Genomic DNA, 13,451 nt, shown 5'->3' on the forward strand with positions numbered 1-13,451 from the left:
GAACCAACGAAACACTGGGCCGCCTGCAGCGGAGCGCGCGAACTTAACCACTCGGCCACGGGGCCAGCCCCTACACCTGAAATTTATATGTTATAAACCAATGTTACTGCAATTTAAAAATCAATAATAAACCAATAAGTGAACAATATAATTTCAGATACCTACAATCTTACCACTGACCATAACTTTTTATTTCTCTGAATTTCCATATGCACGTGTATATTATTAACGTATTTTTATTTTTTCATAATTTAAAGCACGATCTTTGCAATTCAAGTTCTATGCTTCATTTAACATTATTTTGAGATCATGTTTTCCAAGTTGCTCCATCGCCTTTAATTTTATTTTTCACTTTTAATGCCACAATTTACTTAACATGCCTCTATTCTTCAACAAACGTTCTGCCCAGCCTTTCCTATAAGCATAACAAAGGACCAGGGTGGGAGTGATTTCCCTCTCCAGAGGAACTCGGGCAGGGTGGACACTGAGTTGTTGGAGTTGCAGGAGGACTTTAAAACTGATAGTAGGGGTCTGGAGTATTAGGACTAACATGCTTAAAAAAGAAGGACACATGGCATATCCAATCACTCTGGGCAAAATCTCACGTAGAAAGAGAATTCTTGTTGAGGTGAGAAAGTAGAGGTACGCGGGCTCAACTCAGGAACCCTGGTTGACTATAGGCAAGGAAGAAATCCAGTCCTCTGGCATGTTTACACTGTGTAATAGTGCACTATCAAGCCCAGAGGAACTTGTCTCATATTCCTTGAAAGTCCATGACGTAAGAAACAAAAAGCATGAGGCTAATTTAGGGAACTTTAGTATGAGGAGAAGCTAACAGGTCAATAAGGGCAGTTATGAGGTCAACGCTGGTAATCACAAAGGCACCACATAGGTCAGTTCTTAGACAAGATCACGTAGGAACACCAGTTGCAGATTAAGGCCACCAGGCAGCAGAGGTTTGTGCAGCGTTGCCTATTGCAACAGAATCAACAAATCAACACCCAAAGAACAGTCATGAGCCACTCAACAGTCCACCAGGATTTGGAAGGATTTAGTGATAATCAGTCTCAAAATCAAAAATGATTTTCATTATCATTGCCTAGGAAATTTAAGATGGGAGGGTGAATCATGAAGATAATTTAAAGGGTCATTTGAAGGTTGTCATGGAAGCAGGAATAGACTATCCCATATGCTCAGTTAAGTAAATCTAAAGGAAGGTTAATGAACACCCTCCCAAAAAGAGAGAAAATTTTAAAGGACATGATTAATTCATTCAAGAAACACTATGTTCTTACAATGTACCACACTCTGTGCTAAGTACTAGGAAAACAACAAAAAACATGTAGACTAAATGCAATATAGTGTCCTCAATTGGATCCTGGAACAGAATAAGGACATTAGCAGAAAAACTAATAAAATTCAATAAAGTATGGAGTTTACTTAAAAGTAATGTACCAACATTGGTTTCTCAGTTTTGACAAACATACCATGGTAATGTAAGATGTTAACATTAGGGGAAACTCAGTGAGAGGTGTACGGAAACTCTCTGTATGATCTTTGCAACTTTACTATACATCTAAAATTATTCCCAAAAAGAGAAGTTTACTTTAAAAAACTCAGTCATAACGGTGTAGTCACTGCAGTTCCTCAGAAAATGAAACAGAATTACCATATGATCCAGCAATTCTACTTCTAGATATATTCTCAAAAGAACTGAAAGCAGAGACTTAAAGAGATGTTTGTTCACCCATGTTCATAGCAGCACTATTCACAACAGCCAAAAGGTGGAAACAACCGAGGCGTCCATCAACAGATGAATAGATAAACAAAATATGGTCTATACATACAATCCAGCCTTAAAAAGAAAGGAGATTCTAACACATGCTACAACATGCATGAACTTTGAAGACATTAGGCTAAGCGAAATAAGCTAGTTCCAAAAGGACAAATATATTGTATGATTCAACTTATACGAGGTACCTAGAGTAGTCAAATTCATAGAGATAAAAAGTACAATGGTGTTGAGGGTATTCTGTTAAGTGAAATAAGCCAGACAGAGAAGGACAATCTCTGTATGACTCAACTCATATGTGGAAGTTAAACATGTAGACAAAGAGAACAGATTAGTGGCTACCAGGGGAAAGGGGAGGTAGGGGGATGGGCACAAAGGGTGAAGGGGTGCAACTACTACATAACTAACAAACAATAATGTACAACTGAAATTTCACAAGGTTGTAAACTATCATAATCTTAATAAAAAGTTTAAAAAAAAGTAGAATGGTGGCTGTGAGGGACTAGGGGGAGGAAAGAATGGTAAGTTTTTCTGGGTACAGAGTTTCAGCTTGGAAAAATGAAAACTCTGGAGATGGAGGGCGGTGATGGGTGCACAACAATGTGAATGCACTTAGTGCCAAAGAACTGTACACTGAAAGATGGTATATTTCATATTATATATATTTTACTACAATTTAAAAAAATAAGAGTGGTATAAGCACAATGATAGAGGTTTAAACAGAGCACTTCTGTCACCAGAACAAGATCTAAAATAAACTGACTTCTCTGAGACTATAACATCTAAGATAAGTTTTTAACAAGATGGTCATACTAGGGAAAGAAATGGGGGAAGGGGTACTGAATACAGACAGAGGCACCATAAGTACGGTAATCTAGAGCACGGGTCAGCAAACTACTGCCCCATAAGCCACATCCTGCCATCTGTTTTTATACAGTCCACAAGCTAAGAATGGCTTTTACATTTTTAATGGCTGAAAAAGAATTAAAATAATAAAATTTTATGACATGCAAAAATTATATGAAATTCGAATTTCAGCGTCCATAAACAAAGTTTCCCTGGAACACAGCCACAACCATTTATTTACATATTGTCTACGGCTGCTTTCATGCTACCTCAGCAGAGCTGAGCAGTTGTGTCAGAAACAGTAGGGCCCACAAAGCTTAAAATATTTACTATCTGGCCCTTTACACAAAAAGTTTGCCAACTCCTGGCCCAGAGGCCTGAAAGTAGCAGATGTAGTATGAATAAAATACACATGTGTATGAGGGACACACAAGGCAAACGAGACAAGCTATAAGGGAGCGGGCTTTAATGTGCTAAAGAATCTGAATTTGTCTCGACTTGATTCCATTTACTAGAAGTCACTAAAGAATTTTACTGAGAGTAATCTGATCAAAGACAATTATCTGCTTGTTTCTAAAGGTATCTGAGCTATTCATTTTACTTACTAAAAAACAAAATTTACCACTAAAAAAAAAAAGAAGCCTAGAAGCTTATCAAAAAGGTTAACACTGGTAGGTAGCATATTAGAAATTTTTATTTCTGGGGCTGGCCTCGTGGACGAGTGGTTCAGTTCATGCACTCCGCTGCAGTGGCCCAGGGTTTCGCCGGTTCGAATCCTGGGGGCAGACATGGCACCGCTCATCAAGCCATGCTGAGGTGGCATCCTACATACCACAGACAGAAGGACCCACAACTAAGAATATACAACTATGTACCAGGGGGCTTTGGGGAGAAAAAGGAAAAAATTAAATCTTTAAAAAAAAAAATAAGTACTTTTAAACTCATGTTCATATACACATACAAAATTTGTTCTCTAGGTTCTGTACTCTTCTCCCCCCGACCCTTAGGCAGAAGGAGAAAATATGCCTAGGAAAACGTACACATAGCAAAACTATGAAAGTATGCCTTCGTCACACTTTTAAAAGATAAATGACATTTCATCTTTTCAAATTATGTATTTGCTTTATAGATGTGAAAGAATAAAATGTTTTGAATGCAACATACTGGCAAGCTGCACTCTTCCTATATAGGGCTTTCATCACATCAGAGAGCCAAACCAATAAAATGTTACTGAAACTGGAAATGCTAAAAGATAGGAGAAAATGCAGAGCTTGCAAGTCAAGTCAAAACGTTGAAAACTAATGCAAGATAAGACTGAGTATAACTCTGAGAATATAATTATGGTCTTAAGAAATGCAAGGTCCTTGATTTATACCACATTACTTTGCACTTACTGATACACTGCTTGTTAAAATTAAATTCCTTTTTAATGTTATGTTTCAGTTCCTCAACTAAATTGTCAGGGATTCACGTGCAAGGAACCATGCCTTTTATTTCCTTTGTGTGTCCCTCACAGCACCCCATACAGTACCCATATATGGTAGGTGCTCAATACATGCTTATGATTGAATGACAAAATAATTAACCCTACTTTGAGCTCAAAGACTGAAATTCTCACACCTACAATTCACATGAGTAAGCCTCCCTCTAGGCAACAGTTTAAAGGACATTCCTGGGGCGAGAACTGCTGATTCTACTGGATTTATTATATTAGGTTTCTTCTCCAGCAAACAGCTCAAAGTACACGTGTAATGTTAAAATAGAATTCCTGACTACTGAGAACGTAGGTGGGAAAGTGGGCAAGTGAAGGAAGAATCTATTATAATAGCTTGCCTCCAAAGAATAAGCATTATTCAGCCCTAGAGATGAAAATATTCCTAAATGTCTCTGAACTAAGACTCCTAACTGATATCACTTTATTAAACTTCGTACAGGCTAAATTCCATCACAATGAATATCATTAAAACCAAAAACCCACCATAGAAAAAAAGTCCTAAAAAGCTCAGCTAATGGTCCATATGATTGTGTATTCTAAGATCTAGTTTTAATTTATTTACTCTCTTTTGTCAAAACTTCTAAACTTTTTCAAAGCATTATGATTGACCATCTACCACATGCCAAGCACCAGGGAAATAAGTGAATTAAAAAGCCAGTCAAGGGGCCGGCCCAGTAGCATAGCAATTAAGTTTGAGCACTTCACTTCGGTGGCCCAGGGTTTGCCAGTTCGGATCCTGGGCACGGACCTAAGCACTCCTTGTCAAGCCATGCTGTGGCAGGTGTCCCGCATATAAAATAGAGGAAGATGGGCACGGATGTTAGCTCAGGGCCAATCTTCCTCAGCAAAAAGAGGAGGACTGGTGGCAGATATTAGCTCAGGGCTAACCTTCCTTAAAAAAAAAAAAAAAAGCCAGTCAAGGGCCAGCCCTGGTGGCCTCTTGCTTAAGTATGGCATGCTCTGCTTCAGTGGCCCGGGTTCAGTTCCCAGGCACAGACCTACACCACTCATCTGTCAGTGGCCATGCTGTAGTGGCAGCTCACATACAAAAAGAGGCAGATTGGCAGTGGATGTTAGCTCAGGGCAAATCTTCCTCAGAAAAAAAAAAAAGCCAGTCAAAATATCAACCGATTTTGTATTCTGCTATAAATTAAAGTACAAACAACAGAGCTAAGAGAGTACTATGCAGTGAGGAGCCTATTTCTCTCTGGGGAAATTACATAGGAAATTTAAGCTGACCATTGAAGACGGAGTCGGAATTTGAGTAGGAAGAGAAGAAAGAATATTCCAGGCAAATAGAGAGCTATTTACAAGTAGAGCACATTGGGTTTGGCAGGAGTGATAAAGAGGAGAGAAGATAAAGAGAAGAGAAGATAAGGAGGAGAGAGAGGTAGGATAGAGTTGGACAATGATGTGCCGGATATACTAAGCTATGAAACTTGACGTTTATGGCCCCATGTAACAGAGAGAAGTGAAAATCTTCAGGTAGGACAGTGACAAAACCTCAAGAATCAGTTCACATAAGACATTATTTAAGATTATACCATATAGACATTGTTCAGTAAATACTGCGCTGATACAGATACAAAAGAAATCTAAGGGGCCGGCCCTGTGGCCAAGTGGTTAAATTCGTGCACTCCGCTTCTGCAGCCCAGGGTTTCACCGGTTCAGATCCTGGGCATGGACATGGCACCGCTCATCAGGACACACTGAGGCAGCATCCCACATGCCACAACTAGAAAGACCCACAACTAAAATATACAACTATGTACTGAGGTGATTTGGGGAGAAAAAGAAAAAAAAAAAGAAATCTAAGTGCAATCTATACCTCTGCCCATGCTTTCAACTGAGCCTCAGGGCTCAGTCATTGGCTCTTGCCTCTATTCCCTGGCTGATCTCACCAGACTCACGTTTTTAAACACCATCTATGTACTGATGACATCCCAAATTATATTCTCAGCCCTGACTTTGACTCTAGACTCCAGACTTGAACAGTTAACTGCCTACTCAATGGTTATTTCTGGATATCTAGTGAGCATCTCAAACTCAACACAACCAATAAACTGTTCACTTTAAACTCCAAACTAGTTCCTTCCAGTTTTCCACCTCTGTACATGGCACCAGTTGCTCTAGCTAAAAACCATGAAATCATCTTTGATTCCTCTCTTTCTCTCACTTCCCATAACCAACCTATCGGCACATCCTATCAGTTCCACTTTCAATATATCCTGAAACCGACCCCTTCTCACTGCCTCCATCATTGCCCCCTGATGCAAGCCACCATACTTCATCGTCCCACTCCAACAACTTCCTAAATGGTCTCCTCCTACCCCTCTTGCCTCTACAGCAGTCAATGGGATCTTCTTAAAACATAAACTAGGTCTATCATTTTTCTTCATAAAACTGTCCAATGGATCCCATCACACACAGAATAAAACACAAAGCCTACGGGGCTGGCCTGGTGGCGCAGTGGTTAAGTGCGCACGTTCGGCTTCAGCTGCCCGGGGTCTGCTGTTCGGATCCCGGATGCGGACATGGCACCACTTGGCAAGCCATGCTGAGGTAGGCGTCCCACATATAAAGTAGAGGAAGATGGGCACAGATGTTAGCTCAGGGCCAGTCTTTCTCCAAAAAAAAAAAAAAAAAAAAACAAACACAAAGCCCTTCCAGTCTGCAAAGCTCTACACCATCTGAGACCTGCCAACTTCCCAAAATCATTTCCTACCACCATACCCCACCATCACTACCATTAACTAACACCCCAGCAAACTCCCAACTCTACCACACTAGCCTTCTCACACTTCTCTGAAAATCCCAAACTGATTCTCACCCCGAGTCTTTGTATGAGTATTCGTGCTGCTTGAAATGCTCCACATGTTAGCATGACTCATTCTTTATCATTCAGGTCTCTTTATGTTCAAGTATTACCTCAGAGAAGCCTTACCTGGCAACCTACCTAAAAGAACCACCAAACCCATCACCACCACTCTCTATGCTCTTGTACTATTTTCTTCACAGCACTTTGACAATATCTGAAATCATACTATTTGTTTATTAGCTTATTACCTACTAGAATGTAAATTCCACGAGAGCAGGGACTTTGTCGTATTCACTGATCAATCCCTAGATCTGGTATAAAACCTAGCATACAGTGGGGCTCATTATTTGTTGAATGAACAAATTTACTAATTGTTCTATCTTATTTATATCTTCATCATGTTATGCATAAGTGAACAATTCCTTCCCCATCCTTTGAATTTAGATCTAATTCATGATTACCAGGCTGTTCTTCCTAGAACAGGATTCTAAAATAGTTTAAAGACTGTTAAAACAAGCTATACTATACTAACGCCTTTAATTCCTTTCTATAATTAGCCCTTCCAGCAACTTGGCCAGTCATTTTTCTTTGACTATAACTTCCATTATCCTCTTGCTATATTATGAGGCTTGACAGTGTACTACTTATTATAAACGCTATTGATAAAGATGGACAGACATGCCCAGAATATTGTAACAAGTACTTCTTTTTATATTGCAAGTAACATAAGTTATAAAAAATAAACTATAGAAAAGCAAACATTTAAAAACCAAACAGGTGGGGGATCAAGAGTGACAAGTCATGTTGATAGCATGTACTCTAACCCCACTTTCATCATGAGAAAAACATCAAATCCCAACTGAAGGACACGCTACAAAATATTGGACCAGTATTCCTCAAAACTGTCACGGTCATCAAAAACAAGGAAAGTGTGAGAAACTATCATAGCCAAGAGGATCCTAAGGCGACATGATTACTAAAAGTATTGTGGCTATGTAATGGACGGTTCTAACAGGCAGTGGCTGCATATGAACTCTCTAGAGATGTCCCGGAAGATCAAGCAACCAGCTTTGTGTGCAATGAAGCTATGACCATCTTGGTCACATATCCTTTATGCTTGTTTTCACTTTTTCCGTACCTCACTTCCTTTTTCCCCCTCACACCTTCTTCCCTGGAGTTTCACCCATCAATAAAATATTAGTACATTTTAAAAGAAAAAGTATTGTTGGGGCAAGCCTGTTGGCATAGTGGTTAAGTTCATGCCCTCCACTTCTGTGGCCAAGTGTTCATGGGTTCAGATCCGGGCATGGACCTACACACCACTCATCAAGCCATGCCGTGGCGGCACCCCACATACAAAACAGAGGAAGACTGGGACAAATGCTAGCTCAGCAACAGTCTTCCTCAAGCAAAAGGAGGAAGATTCGTAACAGATGTTAGCTCAGGGCAATCTTCCTCATGAAAAAGAAAAAAAAAGTATTGTGGTATCCTGGACAGGATCCTGGACTAGAAAAAGTCACTAGATAAAAACTAAAAAATCAGATTAAACTATGGACTTCAGTTAATAATAATGTACCAATATTTATTGGTTCATTAATTATAACACATATACTCATATAAGATGTTAATAAAAGGGAAAACTGGGTGTTGGGTATTTGGAAACTCTCTATACTATGTTTGCAGTTTTTCTATAAATCTAAAACTGCTCTAAAAAATAACTTTTTTAAATTAAATTCATCCAAAAATCCTACCACTCAAATAAAATCACTGTTAAAGTTGTATACCATTTTTTACTTCTATGTAAATGGACACATATAGGTATACTCCTACAAAAACATGATCATACTACACATAATTTTTTAACCTGCTTTTTACATTCAATATACATAATATGCTTCCCAAGTCATTAGTAGAAATCTATTATCACATCTACTAGCTATAAGGTATTAGCCTCTACGAAGGCACCATATTTATTTAACTAATTCCATATTGTTTAAAGTTTAAGTTTTTCTAGTTCTTTGCTGTTATAAAAAATACTTTATAAATGCTATTAACAAAAAATACCTCAAAGACAATTCTCAAATGAACATCTTTGCAAACTTACCGGTTAGTGCCTTAGCAAAGAACAGGAGCTACTGAGTAAAAGGACATACAGGTTTTTAATGCTCTCAGTAAGCATAGCCAAAACGCCCTCCAGAAAAAGATTATCAAATATAAATATCCACGAACAGCAGTGTATGTGTGTGGCAATTTCCCCGCTCCTGTGCCAATACCAGATACTAACATTGTACTACATATATGCCAATCTCTCAGACTGGGGGATAAAAGGTTGTGTTATTTGTTTTTAAGTGAAAAATAAAGTATTTTTCTCTTTATTGGTTATTTTTATTTCTCTATGTGTGTGATCTACCTACTCATGTCTTTTACCCATCTATTAGATATTAAGGTCATTAACCTTCTAGATCCAACACACAGTGCAAACTTTTGTCCCAAGAATCTGCCTGCCTTTGCTCATCACTGGATCCCCAACACCTGAAAAACTGCCTGGCACATACTAAGCACTCAATAAATATGTTAAATGAATATTGAATGAATAAATTTATCTTTTTAACTTTATGGTGTTTTTTGCCCACTAGAAGTTGTTTTATGCGATAATTCTATCCATCTTTGCCTTTATGGATTCTGCCTTTGCAGTCACGCTTAGAACAGTTCATCCTATTGAAGAGTGAAAAACAGTTTACCCATTTTCTTTAAAGTGGTAATTTTCTGACTTCACATTTCATATTTGAATATTTTAATTCACCTGGATTTTATTTATTTACATTTTAAGGAAGGATTCTTTTTTCAAATGGTTAGCCAATTATTCCAACACAATTCTGAAATTCTTTCTCAACCAATATAAAAGGCCACCTTTATAATACTAAACAGCCTTATATATTTCTAGATTTATTATTCTGTTCCACTGCTCCATCTACTCCAGAGTTACTACTTACTGTTTGGATTATCATGGCTTTATTGGTATATTCACTATACTAGTACCCTCCCTCACTTTTCTCTTTCAAAATTTTTCCTACTTTACAGGTTCATTCTTCCAAATGAACTTTAGAATCATTCTGTCAAGTTTTCAAAAGGAATTCTCCTTGGAATTATGTAAAATTATCAGCCACGTGACCTTGTGCAAATTATTTAGTCTCTCTGTTGCTATTTCCCTCACTGGAAAAGTGGAGATAATAGTAGTTACCTCATAGCTTTGTTATGAGAACTAAATGAATTAAGACATGTAAAGTACCATGCCAGAAAGATGTTAATATTCTAATTGTTCAGAAGTGATAACTATTATTATAATAATTGCTCAACAAATGCTTTCCAGATTGTGCTCCCACAAAATTCAAAGGCTCTTTAAGATACATCGAAGGGTGGCATAAAACAGAAGCAGTGATATGAAAAATGTATAAATTATGCCTGCTTCATTTGACTAAAGCCTTGACCTTTGGGAAAATGAAGAGCTGGAGCTGGGAGCAGAGAACCATGAAAAACACCAAAGGCTGGTGACAGGAAGTCTCAAGAATTTTATAAAGATCGTCCCACGTAGTGGAGAAGACTTCTAGGTTCTTCTCGTCAGCCTTATAGGGCATTATTAGCAAGTCCCGTCTAACTACTTCAGTTTCCCCATCTCCATAGTTAAGACATACGACTTATCTCTTAATTTCTTTCCAAGAAACACACTGGGACTATACGCCTAAAAGACAGAATACTTTCCAAATGAGATAGTGGGCAGGTATCAACGCTATTCATAAATATGGACAGACGTGCCTAGTATATCGTAACAAATTACCTCCATCAGGTTTCTCACATCACTGTAATGGGCGGCGGAGTAGTACTGCTGTGGGTTTTTAACTGTGGGGAGCCGGGCTCCTCTTATAACAATTAACAATTTGTTCATTGCTAATTCTTTTGACATTTGCATGACATTGGGATTAGGGAGAGGTCATATACCATATGAAGGGCATAAAAAAAAAACTATGTCCTATACAGAGCTGTAACATAAATGAAAAAAGAGAGACCGATGGGGCAACACGACTTGCTAATTACAAAAGGAGCCAAAGGCCTAGGTCTCCCCATTCCCAGGCCAGGGCTCATTCCACCGCACCACCCAGCTTCTCGCCGACGCCTGCCACGCTTCGAGGTGGGAGGAGTAAAAGCAGACAATCCGGCCGCAGCAAGGCGCTTGAAAACCACAGGACGGCGCAGCCAAAGGCACGTGACTGGCCACGCCTCTCCCCTCCCCCCTCCCCGCGCCAGCAGCACGCGCTGCCAACCTCGTCATGTGACCTTCACGCGGCCCCAGCGCTCCCCCTGCTAGGCGACTCTTTCCAGCAGCCATTTTGCCGAGAACTTGTCGTCCGTGCTCACAGCGGAGCAGGACGCCACGAAAAGCCGTGGCCAGATTTTACAGGCCGCACACGCGCCTCGAAAGAGCGCTCCGGCCGCGGGGGCTGAGGCGAACCTCACTGAACACGTCGCACCCCGGGGCGCCGGGGAAAGCTGTGGGTGCGCCTCGGCCTGCCATTGGCTGGGGCGTCCACGTGACGCATCGCCCCCCACCCTCTCCTTCCCCCCTACCCACAAAAACACCCAGACAGGCTCTTAACGCCTCGCGCCAAGTACACGCCACTGGGCGCGTGGAGACGGCCGGGGCGCGTGGCAGCCAAGGCGCCTGCGCGTACCTGCTAGGGCCGACCGGAGCGGACCCACGCGCCGCTCCGCTCACGGGTCCGGGAATCCTCGCGCTGCTGGACCACCCGGCTAGTCATTGGCTGCCAGGTTGGGTCACGTGTTCGTCTCGGGCCCTCCCCTAACCGCTAATCACCTGGCACCGTGCTCGAAGCGGCTCCGAAAGTCGTTCGCACGCGGAAAGAGAGGGTGGTTAGAGGACCTCCTTTTCTGCCCTTATGGGGTTATAGTCCTAAAGAGGAAACGAGAAAGCAGGGTCTCGAAACGACGTAAGCTCACACCTACCGGTCTAACCTCGCGTGCTCCTCCAGGAGCCGGGAACCATCGCCCTTGGGCGCTCCCCGATGCACGCCGGGATACGCCTGGCGCCCCTCAGTGTGCTGCAGAGCATGCCGGGAAAAGCACCTCTCCCGATTTCCTGGCTCTCACCTCCCGGGTGTTCCTTTCCCGTCCCCGTGAAAGCCGGGTCCTTGGGCTGGGAACGAGGCGATTTGGGTAATTATGGGAGTGTGACTGGATGTAACAGGCACTTTCAGTACCCTTTCCCCCACTTGTTCGATCTGTGTGGTCTTGGGGGAAGCCGCTTAACCTTTCTTCATGGAGCATGCATTCAGTCAGCGCCTGCTGAGTGTCTTTGTAAATATTGCAAAAAACAGCAAAGGTATTTGCCTACAAGTAAACTATCAGCCTTTCGTGGCCAGTGGAAAAAGAATGCTAATTTAAGTACAACTTAGTACAAACCCTACTAGGTAGTGGAAATAATACTTAGAATTTCTCTTGGAATAAAAGAAGAGATCTTTGTTAGGAAATTTACTGCTATTTTAGGAAAAGTGGGGGTGGGAGGAGCAGGAGGCATTTTAAAGGGGCCAGAGATGTGGCTCTATTACACTTTCTGGTTCAACCTGATCTAGCTATGGTATATTGGAACCGAGAAAAACACCGTCTGCTAAAGGTGAGAAAAGGTGCTCTTATATCAGGAGTTAATTTTGTAGTGTATTCACAAACCGACGTCCAGGCCAATACCTGACATTCTACTCCCATGAAACCCCCAATTAAAACAATTCATTACCTCTTCTGCTTTGAAGTCCATTCCTCAGCTTTGCTGATTTCAAAACTTTTTTTCAGTTAACGAAGGGATGATTAAGCTTGGGGAATTTGACTAGCACTGGTCAGACTCGGAAGAGTGCTGATTTATAAACTAGAAATTAAACGTATTTATAATATGGTTACCAAGGCAAGACGTACAGTTTTGGGCACCCTTTTCTGGTTTCAAAGTATTTGATAAGCCTAAATACTTATCCGAAAATTATTTTCTGACTGGAAAATCAAAAGAAAGGGAATTCCATGATCGTATATAATAAAACCATTAAATTATAAGCATATCTCTGTTAAACTTGAAGTTTATAAAACACTTCAATATGCTTTATTACATTTAATCCTAACAACCCTGAGAAAAAAGTACTACACTAACATTACCATCTTCTGAGACAATCTTGAGTGGGAAACTGGAAAATGTTTCTTAACACGTTCTTTAGGCAATTGTGATGCACAACTAGATTTGGGGCTCTTGGCTGCAGTGGAAAGAGCCCAGGCGTTAAAGTCAGACCCTTCTGGGCGATCATGCAGTTCTCTCACTTACTGTACTTTGATGTTGAACAGGTTTTTTAACTTTTTGATCCTCAGTTCCTTTAACTGCAAATTAGGGCCAATCATACCTAGTCTTTGGATTGTCACGATGCTTCTGAGATAAACCTATTTAAATCACC

At 40.6% G+C, this 13,451-nt stretch overlaps 1 protein-coding gene across 4 annotated transcripts in view; it reads right to left on the reverse strand.

The window, feature by feature from the left end:
- MGA (MAX dimerization protein MGA) overlaps positions 1 to 12,072 on the reverse strand; it is a 155,903-nt gene extending 143,831 nt beyond the window's left edge. Inside the window, exon 1 of one of the 4 annotated variants that reach the window (XM_014857329.3) lies at positions 11,971 to 12,072. The gene's annotated coding sequence lies outside the window, so the exon portion shown is untranslated. Of the gene's footprint in view, positions 1 to 11,678; positions 11,923 to 11,970 lie in introns of those variants that run through there. The other 3 variants (XM_070503283.1, XM_044765097.2, XM_044765099.2) reach the window with 3 other exon arrangements.
- Between the last annotated feature and the right edge of the window lie 1,379 nt (positions 12,073 to 13,451).

Source organism: Equus asinus, chromosome 2 (genome assembly GCF_041296235.1).
Source record: "Equus asinus isolate D_3611 breed Donkey chromosome 2, EquAss-T2T_v2, whole genome shotgun sequence".
NCBI classification, from domain to species: Eukaryota; Metazoa; Chordata; class Mammalia; order Perissodactyla; family Equidae; genus Equus; species Equus asinus.